We start from the raw sequence: 6,604 nt of genomic DNA, 5'->3' as shown, positions 1-6,604 counted from the left end.
ATTTTAGAACTTGTTTGCCGAAAACAAGGAAAAAATGATTTGCATGGCACTCTCGGGACTCATCGCAGGTTCGGTCGATAAGTTTGACTCGTCCACTTTTTTGTCATATTTTTTTGCTTTGAGGAGATTGTTTGCTTCCAAAGCTGGGTTCAACTCATTCACTCAACTTTCGTGGTTTGTGAGTGTGTTATATTGCAGTCTCCGTGAGAAGGTTGGGATCATGGTGGTCAAGGCTCTCCGTCTTTGCAACGACTCGCTCACTCACGCAGCAATCGAAGTGATTTGTTCCCTCATGCAACCCATGCACGGAGACTCGGATCTTCTGCAGGAACAAATGAACAAAATGTCTCTTCTCTCCTCCAAAAGTTTCTGTTGGAAATTCTTGAGACGTTTGTTGGGCATATTGTAAGACAATTCGTAATATGTACAGAACAAACGGACTGGGGCACTCGTCATCACTGCATTTCTCGACTTTCTTACTTTTTCGTTATGTCAGCCCTACTCGGAGACCACCTCCCCGGAAAAGTTTGACCTTCTCTTGGAGCTCGTATCAGAACTGGGGCGTCCTCTGTTCAAACTATTTGATGTACTCGAGTTATGACTATTCCAGCATCCATCCCTTGCCATTGTGAAGGGGGCAGGATTGTTGTTGAAGGCAATGATTGAGGTGACTCCCTACTCTTATTTCAGGAAGGGTCTCTCTCCAAAGCACAGAAATTGCAGACTTATGCACTGGCGGAAGGATCCCTCATAAGACATTTCTACACTGCACTTTTTACTACCTCGAACGAGCCACGAATGCTTGCCAACAAGTAATTTGTTGAAACTATTACGAATAGACAACTCAGTCGTCGTCTTCTCGAGTTGTGGACATGCGACAATGAAGGGACATTCACGTTATTCAATCGGATTGTGGTGAGTCGCCCTTTTTATTATACAGCCCCCCGGATTGGTCACGTACTTGTATTCCAGTGATCAGGTTGACGAATCTGAGCAGGATCTCCTCAACGTGAGAGACAACATGGCCATCCTCCAGGTCCCCTTGTTTGTCTAATCTTCCAGAAGACGTCTCAGGCGAGCAAAACGTTCCAAAAAGTACAAATCGTGGAAGAGAAAATTGAACATTTTTTGCAGCACTGGCGACTAAGTTTCCGACGAAACAGACCTGTTGTGAGTGTGTTGCTCAACTGCAGGCCACTCCGGACATGGTGGTGACGTTGAGACGACCGAGGAAGAGAATGGTGAACACACTCAATTGGAAACTGTTTTATCACATGTTCGCACAAGACCATTCCTGCGTTGACTTGATATGGAATTTCAAGGTGGAGTGTTGACTAATATTTCAGACGAGGGAAGAGTTGAGGATTTCTCTTGAAAACGAGATTCGCGGACTGGACAGAGACATTGAACTATTCGGCAATTTAGACATTTCCTGGAACTTTAAGGAATTTGAAGTGCACTACAAGTCAGTAGAACAAGTGTTGGAAATCGGTATTGTCTCTTCACCATCAAAGGTGGTTGCTATGTCCGGTATCTGCTGGAGGACAGTTGTAAGGGGTTAATCAGAAATCCGTAATGTTTGTTCTAATAAACCAGTTATCGTCTATTCAACGACCTATTCCGCAAGTTTCTGACGTCCCAACCTCCCCTCCGCTGGACTTGCCTCCAAGCAATGACGAAGGTCTATGAGATGTACTACATGGAGATCGGGCATTTGTCGGATTGCTGCTTTTTCATGTCTTTGTTGGACAATGTAATGCTGGACTGTGATTGTAGTGCACTCTCTGCCTGGAAAGGGACAGACTAGTAATATTCATATCAAAACTATTGTTGTATAAGGTTGGGTTGTCTTTATAACTCATAAGGATAACTGCAAAACATTGCTGACTGCTGCCAATGTCAAGAAATTATTGGAAATGATAACTCTGGCACACTTGCACTTGACAAGAGCAGTCCTCCCCGGGCAGAGCAATCTGATCGAAGCCAGTCCTGAGTCCAATGACCGTTCTGTCGCCAAAGAGTGGCATATTGCGGCAGGGAGTAGTAAGACGATGGGTCCTTACTCACTGTCCGATGTATGTCCTGGACATTGTGACTGACTAGCTCATTCAATTTCAGAACGACGAGAAGATTACATTCAAAACGCGTGTTTGGTGTAATGGAATGGATAATTGGACTCCCATAAATCTAGTCCCCCAGTTGAAGTGGCAGTTGATGCCTTCGAATGACGCCATTTTGACAGAATCGGAGATTGCCATCACATTGTTAGATACTCTGATCAGCGTCTGCGAATTCTACCCGAGCAGGTTTATTATTGTTTGTCATGGGATGCAGAGATTCGAATAACTCGGTATTCCACCCAATCCCACGGATTAAGAAAATATTGACATCGGGAAGTAACCTGTCTCACATAGTCCAGGTAGTCCGCGTGCTCCATTGGCAGCTTCTGTTGACGTTCTATCCCCCGATTGTGGAGAGATGTGCTGTCCTCCTCTACCAAATTGTGGAGGACAACCCAATAATAGGGAAACTATATCAGACTGGACTATTCTACTTTATATTGATGTACACTGGCTCGAACATATTCCCGATTTCACGTTTTCTTAAACAGACACACGACAAACAGAACTTTTACTGCGACCGAGTTGTCCTAAGAGTTCATTTCGTAGGAGGGTGTGTCTGATTTGGTCAAAAAGAGCATTCTAAGCAATCTACTGCCCGAGGCCATGATCAACTATTTGGTCAACTACTCTCCTGAAGAGTTTTCCAGGATTTATTTGGGGGAATTTGACAATCCTGAAGTGATTTGGAATACTTCGATGAAGTAAGTCTGTTTTTGTTGATTCCCTAGAAATCACATGATTGCGCGGATTGCCACTCACATCTCAGACTACACGATCCGTCTGATGAGCAATGTCAAGGCTCTCTATCAATTCTGTCCAGTTCCCCTCATAATCTACCCTCAACTCGAGAATGAGCTTTTTTGCAATATATTCTATCTCCGCAATTTTTGTGACGTCGACCGATTTCCCGATTGGCCTGTCAAAGACCCAGTTTACTCATTTGTGTCATTATTTAGGTCTTATTTCTCAAAGACCTGTTGTTGACGTGGAAACAAGAGATTGAGAAGAAGCCCCCAAAAATAAACAACGAGACTGCGTGTGAGATTCTGGGATTGAAAGAAAACGAGTTAATTATTATTAGTAGTATTGATTAGACTGAGCGAGTCAAAAATCCGTCAGTCCTACTTTAGAATGGCCCAGAAGTATCACCCTGACAAAAACATAGAGGGAAGGGTCTGTTCTGAGTAGTGATCTTTAAGGAAATGTTTGACAAGATGAACGCAGCATACCAGTTTCTGACGGACAAGTCAACCAGGAAGTCTGGTCCTGATGAAAATAATATAATTTTAATTCTCAAGGGGCAGTCCATCGTTTTCAGTCGGTTCCTTAAAGGTGCGCAACTGCTTTATTAGAATGCAGAACTGAGCGTGTACAAGTACCCGGGATATGCAATGTTGGTGGCGACAATAAGAAAAGAATCCAACGACACTCAACTATTTCAGAAAAAGTGTTCCCTTCTGGAGGCAGCCACCGAATTGTGCTACTGGACAGTGGCCTGTTCTCCTCTGAATGCGGAGGAGTTACGCAGAGAGAATGGTCTTTCGGTTTCTTTCGACTGTCCTCATTTCAGGTATTGCAAACGTCATTTTCCCGATGCTGTCAAATGCTGAATACGTCAAGTCGAGATGAGGACCGACCTTCCAAAGTGAGTGGAGTGAGTGAGGTCGCAGATATGCTTGAATGTGCTTAAATGTTATTCGGTGGCCTCCATGTTCGACGATTCCCAGACGGTGATACAGCAGTTGGCCTGCTTTATGGACGACATTGTGCTTATTCTCCGATTCACTGCAGTAATGCTTTAATCTCAATTCGAGAACATTCCGCGGACATGCCAAGAAGCCATTGTCTGCATTGGGGCTCTCTCCTGTGATTTGACTCTTCAAATGTCTCTCTTCCAGCGGTCGGTGCTGTGTTATTTGTGTCCTCTCGTCTTTTTGTACGACTACACTTTGGAGGAAGGAGGAGTCGAGACGAGTGATGAGACCAATCGGCAGGTTCATGTGTTCTCATCACGTAAGGCACTCATGAATCAACTGTCGATGGTTTCCATTCGGGCTATTTCTTGTTTGGGGGGGTATGACTCGACACACAGCGTGAGTGACCCTGTGTTCAATGGATTGGTGAGGAAGTCAATGTCTTGCTTCTTGACTCCCTACATCTTGTCAATGTTGGGGGAGCACGAGTATCCGGAAGTGTTGAAACTGCTCTCATCCAACTGTCGAAACCCTTACATGATCTGGAATGGAGTATGCAGAAAGGAGTTGACTGATTACTGTAAAGAACAGCGAGAACTGATTGAGAATAGAGTTGTGTCTCCTCTAATCAATGTAGTGCGAGGTGGACCATCTGTTGGGCGCTGACTTCACTTATTCTTCCCACCAACTCGAAATCAACGTCGACGGAGTGTATGTGGGAGTCTACAACGAACAACCACTATTCCCCATTAAAGTCATTCTTAATATTACATGTTCAGAAACCCACCAGTCTTTCTAATGCCCTGTACGAGTTCATCTCCCTCCAATCACAAGTATTATTCAGGAGTTGTATGTGTAGAATATTGACCCCCTCAACCCCAATAAGTCTGCTTTCCCAGAAATCCAGTTTACTGTGGTCTCGGCAGATATTGCTACGTGTTTGAAAGCACTGGCTAATCTTCTAAGCGCGTATCCGGGTGGTTGTGTTCTTATTACTCGTAGGAATGCACAAACTGAGTATTCCTTTCCTGGGACTGATAATGTCTTTGTTTTACATTATCGACTCGGAAGAGGTTGTCAGACCTCTCGCTGATGTTGTCTTAAATTTGATGAGTGTAGTTGATGATATTGTTGGCCGACAACCAGGAGTGTGTAGTCGCCATTGCTAAACTCGAGTTGGTTGGATATGTGATATATGGACTACATCACTACTCTGAGGGTGGTTCTCTTTTTATACTCCGAGTAGTCCACGCTCAAGTACTGACCTTGTTGACTTCGATGATGTCACATCCCAAGATCATTAAGGATGCTCACAACAAAGGTGGATTGTTTTATTCGACTTCAGGGCTGCTGATTGTGTGTTTGAATTTGTTCTGCAACAGTGGGGACCATATGGTAAGGAACAGTGCGGTCATCCTCTTCTCCAAAATGTTGGGAGATAAACTTGTGGGTCCTCGAATTAGGATTGAACTGGTCAAATTCATCCCCTCACTCTTTATTGACTCAATGAGGGATTCCACAGCCGCCACATTACAATTATTCGATAGTTTAGTATTGTTGTACACTCTAATAGACTCGAATGAGAACCCCGAGTTGATTTGGAATGGGACAATCAGGTCCTCCATTTGTGGAGAGGTGGCCTCGATGGCAAACAGGTAATGCATGTCGGTGAGCTTGTAGTCACTACAATGCTTTAAAGATGGACGCACAGGCCAGATTCCGCATATCCGATGAGATGGTCATTCTGCACGGAAATATAACGAACGAGTTGATGGTGGGAGGAGTGTACATTCGACTGTTCATCAACAACCCTCGATGGGTCCTACATCGTCCCAGAGAATTCATCATTGACGTCCTCGACGAGTTCTTCCGCCTTTCCGGGGATATTTCTCTTCAGCAAAAGGTCGTGGCTGGCCTGAGTTGTAGAAAGGGGATCTCAAACTCATTGTGAATGCGATTGTGTTGCTGTTCAGTGCGCAGCCTTCACTGATGGACATGCTCGTCCAAATAGGAGTGCTTCCCAAGTTCGTGCAGGTGATTGAGGTGGCGACTGGTGACGTAATCTCGATGGTGGTGGCCATTCTCAATCAAATAGTCAAGAATATTGTATTCTCCCATTTTAATCGAGTAGGCATGTCTCAACTTTCTGTCGGCCTACGAGTGTGTTGGGCCATTGAAGAGGGCCTTGTTGTACTCCACTGATTCACTCGAAGACACCGTCAGCACACTTTATTCCATGGCACTCCACAATTCTTCTGTTTTTGTCGCACAAGTCGAGGATTTGGTTAATGCATAGGCCATTAATTGTTCTCTCTTTGACGCTCTTCTCGAATTTTTGGGCTCGGAATTGAGTCTCGAGAATTTCAAGGCCATAAAGGCGTTGATTGTGAAGACACTAAAACAGTTCGCCAATAACCCATCCTATGGGCGGGAGGTGCTCTTGTCTGGGTAATTGTAGATTATGGAGATTCTGAACAAGAACCCCGTTTGGAAGGAGTACAGAGACCAACGACACGACTTGTTCATTGCCACTACAACCACGCCTGCCTACATCACATCCGGTTCGGGGTCAGTGGCAGGATATTTGACGGCCAATGTATTTGAAGACGATCTCAATTCTATGCATCCGCCCCCTAATAATAAATAATTCACATTTCAATATACTTTACTGTCAGTATCACATTTTAATACTGGAATTTCATAATAATTTTGTTTTTAATAAGTTTTAATATAATTTTAATCAAATTCATTTTTAATAAATTCAACGTTCCTATTTGTATGGTGGTG

Source organism: Octopus sinensis, unplaced genomic scaffold (genome assembly GCF_006345805.1).
Source record: "Octopus sinensis unplaced genomic scaffold, ASM634580v1 Contig10412, whole genome shotgun sequence".
NCBI lineage: Eukaryota > Metazoa > Mollusca > Cephalopoda > Octopoda > Octopodidae > Octopus > Octopus sinensis.
Note: the sequence above shows the minus strand (reverse complement) of the source record.